The sequence below is a fragment of the Eubalaena glacialis genome, chromosome 2 (genome assembly GCF_028564815.1).
Source record: "Eubalaena glacialis isolate mEubGla1 chromosome 2, mEubGla1.1.hap2.+ XY, whole genome shotgun sequence".
Lineage (NCBI taxonomy): Eukaryota > Metazoa > Chordata > Mammalia > Artiodactyla > Balaenidae > Eubalaena > Eubalaena glacialis.
Window position 1 is genome coordinate 27,777,764 of NC_083717.1, and position 12,825 is coordinate 27,790,588.

Here is a 12,825-nt window from a genome sequence, read left to right on the forward strand (position 1 = left end):
CTCCAAAGAAGATATACAGATTGCCAACAGACACATGAAAGGATGCTCAACATCACTAATCATTAGAGAAATGCAAATCAAAACTATAATGCGGTATCACCTCACACGGGTCAGAATGGCCATCATCAAAAAATCTACAAACAATAAATGCTGGAGAGGGTGTGGAGAAAAGGGAACCCTCTTGCACTGTTGGTTGGAATGTAAATTGATACAGCCACTATGGAGAACAGTATGGAGGTTCCTTAAAGAACTAAAAATAGAACTACCATAAGATCCAGCAATCCCACTATGGGCATATACCCTGAGAAAACCATAATTCAAAAAGAGTCATGTACCACAATGTTCATTGCAGCTCTATTTACAATAGCCACGACATGGAAGCAACCTAAGTGTCCATCGACAGATGAATGGATAAAAAAGATGTGGCACATATATACAATGGAATATTACTCAGCCATAAAAAGAAATGAAATTGAGTTATTTGTAGTGAGGTGGATGGACCAGGAGTCTGTCATACAGAGTGAACTAAGTCAGAAAGAGAAAAACAAATACCGTATGCTAACATGTATTTATGGAGTCTAAAAAAAAAATGGTTCTGAAGAACCTAGGGGCAGGACAGGAATAAAGACACAGACGTAGAGAATGGACTTGAGAACACGGGAAGGGGGAAGGGTAAGCTGGGACAAAGTGAGAGAGTGGCAAGGACATATATACACTACCAAATGTAAAATATAGCTAGTGGGAAGCAGCCACATAGCACAGGGAGATCAGCTCGGTGCTTTGTGACCACCTAGAGGGGTGGGATAGGGAGGATGGGAGGGAGACGCAAGAGGGCGGAGATATGGGGATATATGTATATGTATAGCTGATTCACTTTGTTATAAAACAGAAACTAACACACCATTGTAAAGCAATTATACTCCAATAAAGATGTTAAAAAAAAAAAACACCAGCCCTTTTCACCAAGCCACCTGCAGCCATGAGAACGGAGGATCTAATCTGCCCCTTGAACTCATTCAGGATCATGAAGTCCCATCCCAGCAGAGGCCAGGAATGGTGCTGAGTTGGCTGGGTTGGGTGGCTCCTGGGTCAGCTTCTATCCATCTTTGCAAAGGTCCTTATCAGCCACTGAGATGAAAGAGCTGGGCTTCGAGGCCAGACAGCTGGATGCGAAGCTGGCACCTTCTCTTACTTGCCATGAGATCCCCACCAAATTCACAGGGCTCAAAGCAAAGTGAAAATGTGGGTTCCTTTGTTCAGAAAGCGTTAAGAATCTCCAGACAGCGAGGGCAGAGCACTGCACCAAGCCTGGACTATCTCTGAGGTTCCTGTGTCCTTCAGCACAGGGATTTTTCCACCTCAGCTCCATGTCTTCACCCACGTAATTCCCCATGATCTGTCTGCATTACTGGGCTGTGGGAATTAGGACAGTGAAGACAGCTTTCATTTACTAAGCTCGAACACGCCACAGTTTCTATGCTGAGCTTTCTACCTGCACTGTGTTTAATCTCTACTCGATGCCCCCCCAACATGTCTCATGTCAGATGCAGAAATTATCTGTGGTCCCTGAGCGATGGGCTCACCATCAGCAGCTCACTGCTCTTCAGTGACAGCAGGACCGGAACCCAGTTCTTTCTGTATCCAGCTCTACTTTTCATCACCTGCCCTGCCCTCGAGAAAAGCTGATTCACAAGCAAAATCCTATCCTCAATTCCTTGCTCTAATGCTTTTTTTTGTTTTTTAATACATTGATTCACCTTGGAAAAATTTTTGTAAATGAGCAAATAAAGACTGATACCGTGACCCTCTGAAAGCAAGGGTGCAGATGCAGGCGACTACATCTGCAGGGAGGGGAGGTGGAAGCAGGAGAGCATAGGTCTCATGAGCCCAGTTCCTAGAATTTGGTCCGAGGAGTCCGGGGCCATCCTTCCAGCTGAGAGGTCCCCCGTTCCTCCTTCTCCTGCCCTTGTTAAAAACAGGAAGCTTTGTTACATCTATAATGCCTTTCATTTTCTAAGCTGGATTGATTCCTGATAAGCATTCCTTTTAATTATTCTTTAATGTTTATTGCCTTTTCTTATCAAAAAATGGTGGCACGTTTAAGAATTCTGTCTTTTTTTCTTTTTCTGAAGGAAATCATTGGTCCTTCTCTCCACCCGCTTCCTGCATTTCTGCCGTTTGTGAAGTTGAGTTTCTGGGAGTGGGAGGGGACCTGACTCCCCAGGACAGTTATACTGGAGGTGAATCTGGAATCTGACTGGGCTTCCAAAACCACTCATCTACAAAGAGGTTTTATAGCCTTGTAAACAGCTGTGGCAGCAAAAATCTCCCTGTTCAAATGACCAAATAAAGTAAGATAGGACTAATTTGATTTTTTTCAAGTGGGCTTTTAGAAAATAAAAAATCATTAACCCTAATTAGGTTTATTTAAGTTGCCTATTTAACTGGCTAATTTATTTATAACATATTATTTGTATAGGAATGGCATTTCCACTATACACCTCTGTGTGCAAATAACCAATTTCAGTAAACTGGGTCTATGTCTGATGAGAGCGCATGTCTGTCCTTCATCCAGAGAGCAATTCCCTGTCCTCCTCCTTTCTTATGTCATTAACCTGTGCAGTAAGGTCCTGTTCTTAACCACATTTCCACACACTACAACCCAACCAGAGCCTGACTCAGTGCCTGAGTCGCAATGCATGGACTCCAGTAATAGGACCGCAGGTCTGATGCACAGACTTTCTCACTGAGTTTTTCTTTTTTGGCCACACCGCACGGCTTGCAGGATCTCAGTTCCCTGACCAGGGATCGAACCCCGGCCACGGCAGTGACAGCACCAAATCCTAACCAGTAGGCCACCAGGGAACTCCCTCATTGAGACTGACGGGTGCAGTGTCTGCTTTTCCCTTGCAGACCAAAGTAAGGGTTTTTGTCTTTCATTTTTATCTCTGAGACTGTCAGCTAATAATGAAGTTGTTCCAGGTATGGGTATGACCTGAAACTATAAGTGAGTCACTGAATACTTCAGAAAAAGGAAGGCAAAAATGTCCAGGACAGACTGGCCTCATCCTCATCCCTCATGAATTATCCATCACAGCAGTCGCTACCGAACAGACACTCTCCAGCTCCCCGTAGTTCCACACAAACTCTCTTCCACCCTCACCTGTAAAATTTTAATCCAGATGTTTCTTGTGTCTTAAACATAATCATAGCTGTGGGAATTCCTTGCCAAAATCTTGTGATAGTCTTTCCTACTACATTTTAACTCAGCGTCCTCTTATTTTATGCTCAGATACTTGGAGAGGATTTGTTCACTGTCTCTTGCCCATGAATTTTTTTTTTTTTTTTTTTGGCTGCGTTGGGTCTTTGTTGCCGCGTATGGGCTTTTCTCTGGTTGTGGTGAGTGGGGGCTACTCTTCCTTGTGGTGTGTGGGCGTCTCATTGTGGTGGCTTCTCTTGTTGCGGAGCATGGACTCCAGGCACGTGGGCCTCAGTAGTTGTGGCACACGGGCTCAGTAGTTGTGGTTTGCAGGCTCTAGAACGCAGGCTCAGTAGTTGTGGTGCACGGGCTCAGTTGCTCTGCGGCATGTGGGATCTTCCCGGACCAGGGCTCAAACCTGTGTCCCCTGCATTAGCAGGTGGATTCTTAACCACTGTGCCACCAGGGAAACCCCCTTGCCCATGATTTTGATCTTCAGCTGTGATTAAGTCTCCTAATGTTCACATACAACGTTATTTTATGACAAAGAAAAATATTCACAAAATGTGGTTAAATGAAAAAAAAATAACCTCATATTTCTGCGGGAAAGCCAGCAAAAAGGGGGAAACAGGGCAGTTAAATAATTAAATATATGGAGAAAGTATAGTGGGAGGATGACACATGCCAACATTAATCGTCACTGCCCCAGGTCCCGGAAGTAAGAGGGTAATCTGTTAGGTTTTTGCCATATTTTGAAAGCTCTGAACATATTTTTGAGTTATAGCATTAATATTGTAATCATTAAAATACTACAATAAATTGAATAAAGAGATTGATTAAAGTCAGACCAAGGGAGCATTCTGAACCTGAGTTCAGACCCTGGTGGGCTGATTCTGAATTGGTAGGTCTTTCCACGCCACACTTCTCTGTCTGGGCCATGTGCTCACAGGCTGTTGGGGGAGGAAAGGAGGGTGCAGTTCACGTCTCTCCATTTCCAAATGCCCTACTGGGATCAGAATTACTGCCTGAATGACCAAATAGCTTGACGTGTGTTAATATCAAAAGATCTAATTTTAGCTAACAGGATTGTATTCAGCAATCAGTAGGGCTGGGGTTAAGGTTTGATTTGAAGAGGGAGAGGATGCGTAATTATGGCCATACCTTTGCTAAGACCGGCTTGCCTTATTCTAATTATAAATGTTTTTAACAAATTGCCAATGTGAACACTAGTTTAGGTCAAGTCTTGGCCATTGAATTCAAGAATTCCCAACATAATACCAGCTACATGCTAGACAGACTGTTTGATTCACATTAATTCAGTGTCTGAATCTCAAATGATTTTCCATCAAAGGGATACTCCTAAATTCAGTCTCTCACCCATCCCTTAACAATTCCCTCCAGAGAGAGAGACAGAGAGACAGAGAGAAGGAAGTGAGGAAGGAAAAGCCCGTTTTGTAGCATTTGTCCACTCACCGTCCATGGCCAATTTCAAGCCACCACGGTGACATCACTGACCTCAGAGCGGGCAAGGAACGTGCACCGTGGGCCCGCCTGAGTTGGTGTGAACCGGCTCCAGCACATCACTGGACATGACTCCAGCGCTGTTGCTGAGGATCTCCTGAATTTCAACCTGTCTGTAAAAACAGAGGAGCTACGTATAATCAAAACTTGTATTACAAATCAAAGAAGATCTAAGTAAGAGGAAAACCATGCTGTATTCAAGGATTGGAAAATCCAACCTAGTAAAGATACCATTTGGCCCCATATTGATCTCTGCAATTCCTATCAAAATCACAGCACGTTGTTGTGTAAATATAGACAAGTTTACTCTAAAACTGGTACGGAAAGAAAAAGAACCTAGAACAGTTAAAACAATTTTTGAAAAAAGAGAATAAAGTGAGAGTATGCACATTACTTGACTTTAGGACTTGTTAAAAAACTACAGTAACCAAGACAGCATGATGTTGGCAGAGGGATGGACACATAGACCAATGAAACGGAGTAGAGATCCCAGAAATAGGCCCACACAAACACACCAAACAGATTTTTGTTAAAGGAGCAAAAGCAATTTAATGGAGGAAAAGTAGTTTTTCAAAGAATGCTGCTGGACATTTGGGTTGGTTTCACCTCTTGGCAATTGTGAATAATGCTGCTATGAACATGGGTCTGCACGTATCCCTTCCAGACCCTGCTTTCAATTTTTTTAGATAAGCAAAATATGGTATATACTCACAATGGAATATTATTCAGCCTTAAAAGGGAAAGAAATTCTGACACAGGCTATAACATGGATAAACCTTGAGGACATTATGCTCAGTGAAATAATCCAGTCACAAAAGGACAAATATTGTGTGATTCCACTTATGTGAGGTACCCAGAGTAGTAAAATTCTTAGAGACAGAAAATGGAATAGTGGCTGCCAGGAGCCGGGAGGTGGAGGAAATGGGGAATCCTTTTTAATGGGTACAAAGTCTCAGTTTGGGAAGATGAAAAAATTCTGGAGCTGGATGGTGGTGATGGCTGCACATCAATGCGAATGTACTTAATGCCACTGAACTGTTCACTTTAAAATGGTTAAGATGGTATATTTTTTGTTACGTGGTGGAACTATAACATATAGAGAGAGAAAAAATAAAAAACAAAACCTTGACCTAAACCTCACGCTGTGTAAAAATTTAGCACAAAATGAGTCGTAGATTTAAATGTAAATATAAAACTGTAAGACTTTAGGGAGAAAAAATAGAAGACAATCGTCTCAGGATCTAGGGCTGGGCAGAGAGTTCTGAGACCTACAACAGCATGAGCCATAAACAGAAAAAATTAATAAAGTGGATTTCATCAAAATTCAAAACTTTCATGTTGTGAAAATCCCGGTTTATGAGGATGAAAAGACAAACCACAGGCTGGGAGATACTATTTACAAACCACATGTCTGAGAAAGGACTTGTACCTGGAAGATGGGAAGAACTCTCAAGTCTCAACAGTGAAAAAAACAAATAACCCATTTGGAAAGTGAGCAAAGACGTGAACAGACATTCACTGAAGAGGAGACATGGGTGGCAAATAAGCAATGTAGGACACTTACATTGAAATAGTCATAGCACCAAATGCTGGCTGGCAAGGATGCAGAGAAACTGAATTCCCATTCATTGCAGGTGGGGATGAATGTGGTGTGGCTGCCCTGGAAAACAGCTTGGCTGTTTCTTGTAATACTAGCGTGCACTCTCCCTAAAACCCAGCAATTGTGCTCTTGGGCATTTATCACAGAGAAATCAAAACTGACGTGCACAGAAATGCTGTATGTGAATGCTCATAATGGCTTTCTCTGTAAGAGTCAAAAAACTGGAAACAACCCAAGTTTCCTTCAGTGGGTGAAAGGTTACCCACTGGAGTTCATCTGTAGAATGGGACCCAATGCACCAATAAAAAGGAACAAACCCATGGTACACGCAGCAGCCTGGATGGACCCCAGGGGCATCCTGCTTGGTGGAAAATGTCAACCTGAAAAGGCGCTATTCCTGAAAGATTCCATTTTTGAAACCTTCTGGAAATGGCCCTAGAGATGAAGAGCAGGTCAGTGGTTGCCAGGGGACAGCGATGCCGCAGATATAAAGGGGCAGCTGGAGGGGCTCCTCTGTGATTGTGATTGTGGTGTTGGTTACAGAGACTATTCACGGGAGAAGACGGCCTGGGACACACACACACACACACACACACACACACACACGGCAACTGTGTGAAGTGAGGGATGTGCTGATTATCCTGACTGTGGTCACCACGTCACAATATATACTTACATCAAAATATCACGTTTTACACCTTAAATTCATACAACTTGTATATGGTCAATGATACCTCAATAAAGCTGTAAAAATAAAACCAAAAAAAAAAAAACTAAGAAAAACATAACTTAAATGTGTTATTTACAAAACACATCCAGGTAAGCTTTAGTTTTAGGAGAGGTGGGGCTGATGCCCTGAAATCCACAGCAGCACAACCCGAAGCCCCAGGACACTTTCCACAACCCGAAACCCCGGGACACATCCCACAGCACAATTCCTTGGCATCAGATACTATTTACTAACGTGTCTAAAGTGACCCTCTTGAAAAAAATATTTTGGTCATTTATTCTGATTTTCCACTTTTTGCTGTACTCAAAGGCTTCTACAACAACAACCCAAACCTCCCAAGACTCTCTCGGGTGTGTCCTTTTCTAATTCAGATGCTCCACCTGGGGCGGCTCTGGCAGAGAGGATGGGGTGGAGGACAGAGGATGACGGCTGCACAGGACAGCTGAGCACGGGCTGGGGGCAGGGTCTCCAGGACACTGAGATTAAGCTGGGACCCGACAGCAGGAGAGGAGCCCCTCCAGAGAACAGCAGAGGGGGTGCCCCTTCCCTTCTGCTGGGGGCGGTTCCTTCCAGCCCCTTCCTCTGCTCTGCTCCTCCAGGGGTCATCCACTTGGCCTGAGGCCCCCCAGCTCCACATTATCAGCTGTCACTCTCCCCTCCCTCTGCCCCTGGCAGTATCCCGCCATTGTGCTGGCAGCCACAGGCCACTAAATCGGATGAATAAATAACCTTCTGATTCAGAAATGTGACACACTTGGCAAGGGGCAAATGGTGCACGTTTCACTAAGTGTGAAAATATTGTCAGGGCTACTACAGAGTGGAGACAAGTTGCAGAAATGGCATACAGATGTCACCTAGAGAGCTTCCTGGGAAATGCATTCTGAAAACCAACTATTAGGTCTGCATGTGGCTCTTAAAAATGTATTATTATTGATATTACTATTAAACTCATCTGAGAAGTAACCGGAGAAATGTCCCCACGTCAGTTACTCTGCAAAGAGAGACCCAGGGATAGAAGCAGGAATGAAATCTCTGTCTCAAGGAGGGGGATTCCCTTTAATTTTGGAAGAAAAGGGGATACAGGAGAAATGTCTTGGATCTAAATTTTTGTCTTCCAAACTGGTTTTCAGGAGATAAGTGTCTATGATCCTTCAGTGGATAATAAAGCAGATTGTCTCTGATCTGCAGGGAGCCGCACCACCAGCTCACACAGACCCTGCATGAAACACAGCCCTGCACAACACACGAGGGTATAATTACCGTCTGTGCAAGTCCATCCTTGGAAATTCAGTTGACGCCGAGCAGAGAGCACCACCAGACAGCCATATGGCGTTCCCTCTCCCACGGTGATATTTTTATTCAGAAATTACCGTGCAGGCCCTGATTTTTGGCTGCCGGATTCTTAAATCTGCCTTGTGAGGCCTCCTTGCCGTGCTGTATCTCAAGAGCTGCCTTTGGATACAGGGGGAAATGATTCATAATTGAACCAAAGAGATTCTTTTAATGAACTTGCCCCAGGGGATATCAAGCTCTTTTTATGAACAAGTTTAATGAATCATAATGAATTTCATCATACGAAACAATGTGGATCCACCATAAAGAAGACAGGAAGTGAAGTGGTCTGCACTCGAATGGGAAGAAGCACAGGAAATTATTTGGAACCCACGGGCACAGAATGAAAAGAGAGAGTGTCATATATGGAGCTTAAATATTGGGAAGGGGGTATATAAATACAACACACATTACCTCTAAAGTAATTTCAGCAAAAAAAAAAAATTCTATGTACAAATTATTTATGGCACTCTTCTATAAGGGCTCTTATAGCTTGTTTTCAAACTTTGTTTTTAAGAGAAAAGGATTCCTTCCCTTTAAGACTCTGTTCAGATGTCTACTCTGTGGTGTAATCTTTTCCAGACCCCCCTTCCTGAGTCTTCAAATATCTGGGCTCTCCCAGCCCTGAGGCCTTGGCTCTGCAGGCGCAGTGTGATGGCAGTGTCTCTGCCCTCAGACTAGATCAGGAACTCCTAAGGTCAGGGAAACATGAAGCGCTACCCTCCCCTCCCCTCGAGGAACTTAAACCCAGCGGGAGGCCGACAAGTGAGCAATTACATAATACATTTTTGTAGGTTGCAGTGATGGAAGGAGCGTGGGGAAAGCATTTTGCCACCTTGTCAAACAGAACAGGCATCATGGAAACTATATTGATGTGAAACGTGATGGGGGTGCCTGCCCACCAGAAACACTCTGGATCCTTCTCTGTCCTGCTCTGTGCCCCAGGAAGCTTGGCCTGGGGCCTGCAATAACGGCCTCCCTGGCTCTGGGGGAGCCCCCAGTGAGAGACGGCGGAGGGAGATCGGGGGTTGGGGGGCGAGAGCGTGGGGTTCCTCACGCCCCTGCCTCTGCAGTGTTGGCCTCGGGTGCCTCCCACCCCTTGCTGGTACCTTGTCCTTTCCACACCTCAGCATGCAGCCCCTCTGTTAAACATCCCTTAGTTACGCAGCTCTGGTGGCTCCCCGTTTCCACAGGATGGGTAAGAATGAGCAGATGAGAGGCGGTGCCGGGCAGTGGGCACAGCTCAGGGGGAGAGTGCTCGGCTTCGGGTGAGGTGTCAAGCAATTCCCCTGCCTGGGACACAGAGCAGATGAGGCCCAGGAAAACCAGGGAGCCAGCAAGATACATGTGGGGATCCTGGGTGCCCTGCTGAGCAGCCGGGAGCTTACCCTAAAGCCTAGAGGCGATTACAGGGTGGACCAGCGAGCAGTTGTTCCAGGAACAATCTTTGGAATAAGCTGGAGAGACGCTGTGCACTAACCCTGGTTTCCTCTGTTTTACCGCCTTACGTGACTGGGAAGCGACCTTGATGGCAAAATGGTTTAGCGAAATGTCATCAACCCCCGCTCAGCCAGCGAAAACCAAGACTTCGGAGGCATCTTTGTGATGCCTTGTTCTGGATTTTCAGTACAACCGCAGGACGTGCCAAAAATAAAAATAAAATTTAAAAAAAGGACACTAAAGTAAGGTAACAAAAGATTTGTTTAAAATAGGGACAGTTCTATATATAAGATGATTAGTTCGTTAATATTTAGAGCATCTAGTAAATCCCTTATTGTATACAGAACAGGCAATAATCTTTGTTAAAATCTTTGTTAACAGGGTTTCTTTCTCCCTCATTAAATGTTGAACAAGTATTAAAGAAAGTGGATTTGAGGGTTGCCAGGTTACAGGCTTAAATGCGGCACTTGTATGTCTCATGCCGGTCCTGCTAAAAGATAAAGGGAACTCATCAGAATGTTCTAAGAAATGGGTTGACCAGATTCATTTCCATTTTAGGAGGACTGTGTGGCTCCTTGAGGAGAACGGTTTGAATTTGGACGGGCTGATGAGGACCTGGGACTGGGGCAGTTAGGAGGCTTTGGTCTTCATCCTCATGGTGAACAAACGCAGGTGGAAGCAATGGAGATGGTGACAAAGACTGTGGAGGGAAGGGTCGTGAGGGCTCCAGGACGGCCCCAAGTCCCAGTCTGAGCACCTGGGGGAATGTCAGTGCCAATTCCAAGGGTGTGTCAGGGCCCCTGACACCAAACATCTGGCAATTTGGAAACTCAAACATATGGGCAAAAAACAGGAAGGGGAAATATCTTTATTTAGATATCCCAACTACAAACATTTTGGTTCCTTGGACGTGTTATTTCTGTCTGGACATTTAAGAAGTGTGTGGCTATTTTTAGGTTGTATCTGCTTTCCCATGGTTTCGTACCTAGAAGAGATGAAGGCTGCTGGCATTCGGGTCACATACCTTCCCTGGAAAAGAAAGAAAATGCAGTTGAGTTTAGGACTCCTTGAATAATGGGATTAAAGATGGGAAGCTGAGTTGACCAGAGTGAAATAAAGAACGATGGCACAAAGATGAACACAGGAATTGTCTGGTGGAGGTGTTAGGACCGCAGGCAGGGCAGGTGGGCTGGGCCGGTGCCCAGGAGGGGGGTGGGCTTTGAGCACAGAATTTGCAGCTGCAGAACCGAAGGCGAAGTCTGGGGTGCTGCTCTTGCTGTCTGGGATCCAGAGGCCTCCATGGGACTCCAGGCAGAGGGTATGTGGTTCTTCCTACCAGCAGCGTGCAAGAATTTGTCTCTGAGATTTTTATATACAATATGCAGCTTGCGGGGGTGGGGTGAGAAGCAAGAGGGCCTGGGTTATTGCTTTTAAATTATGTTGTTTTCTTGAGAAGAGAGACTACTTTTTAAAAAAAAATTTTGGTGGTAAAGAAACTTATAATGTAAAATCTGCCGTCTTAACCATTCTAAGTGAATAGTGTGGCAGTGTTACCTAAATGCACATGTTGTACAAAAGATCTCCAGAGCCTTTACATCTTGAAAAACTGAAACTCTGAGCCCATTAAACAACTCCCCATCCTCCTCCCCCTCCCCCGACCCCCAGAAACCACCACACTGCTTTCTGTGCCCATGAATTTGACTATTTTAGGTACCCCACATGAGTGGAATCATACAGCATTTGTCTTTTTGTGTCTGGCTTATTTCACTTGGTATTATGTCCTCAAGGTTCATCCATGCTGCAGCCTGTGTCAGAATTTCTTTCCTTTTTTTAATTGAAGTATAATTGATGTACAATATTATATAAGTGACAGGTGTACAATATAGTGATTCACAATTTTTAAAGGTTATACTCCATTTATAGTTATTATAAAACACTGGCTATATTCCCTGTGCTGTACAATATATCCTTGTAGCTTATTTATTTTATACATAGTAGTTGTGTCTCTTAATCCCCTCCCCCTATTTTGCCCCTCCCCCTTCCTTCTCCCCACTGGTAACCACTAGTTTGTTCTCTATATCTAGAATTTCTTTCCTTTTTAAGGCTGAATAATATTCCATTGTATGGATAGAGTACATTTCCTCATAATGTTAGCATCTACATAACCATGGTCCATTTATCAAAGCTAAGAAATTAACATACATACATTTCCCTAAACTGCAGACTCTGGGATTTCATCATTTTCCCACTCGTGTCCTTTTGATGTTCACATGTCCCCTTCCATCTGTGACGAATTCTCTTCAGAATTCCCTTGTGTTTGATGACCTTGACAATGTTGAGGGTACTGTTCAGGGGACTTGTAGGACATCCCTCTGTCTGGGTTTGTCTGACTTGGCTCGGGTGTGGGTGGTGAAGTCGCCCTTTCCCTTCCATGCCCTCCTCTCTAGAGTCACGGCGTGCAGTTCACGCTCACAGGAAAGTGTCAGAAATTCACACTGACCTAGTGTCCGGAGTTTGGGGACACGTGTTCGATCACCACCGTGTTTAATAAACGTCTGAAGGAGACCCTTGAGGCTGTGCACGTACCGTGTTTCTCCTTAAAGTTTTGCCCCTTGATTCTAGCATTCTTCAGCTCATCTCCCTCGTGCAGTGATGACTGTGGTGTCTAATGGTGGTTTTCTATTTCCTTTGTTCCTCCCACATTTGCTCTTTGGAATTCTTCTGTAAGGAAAGCATCTCTTTTCACTATTTTTTATGCAGTCATTAATTTACATATTTTTAAAATGTATTTTAACTTTTTCATAGTAAATGAAAACATACGCATACTTGAGTTACAAATTAGAATATGTTACACACCAAAGTTTACACATTGGAGAATATGTAGTGGATTTACACTGTCATACTGCCATGTTAACCTCATTTTGTTTGAAGCACAGGCTAAAGTCAGTCTTTTCTTCCTGTTTCTATTTCAATTTTTGAACTCCTGAAATAGGACATTGGTTA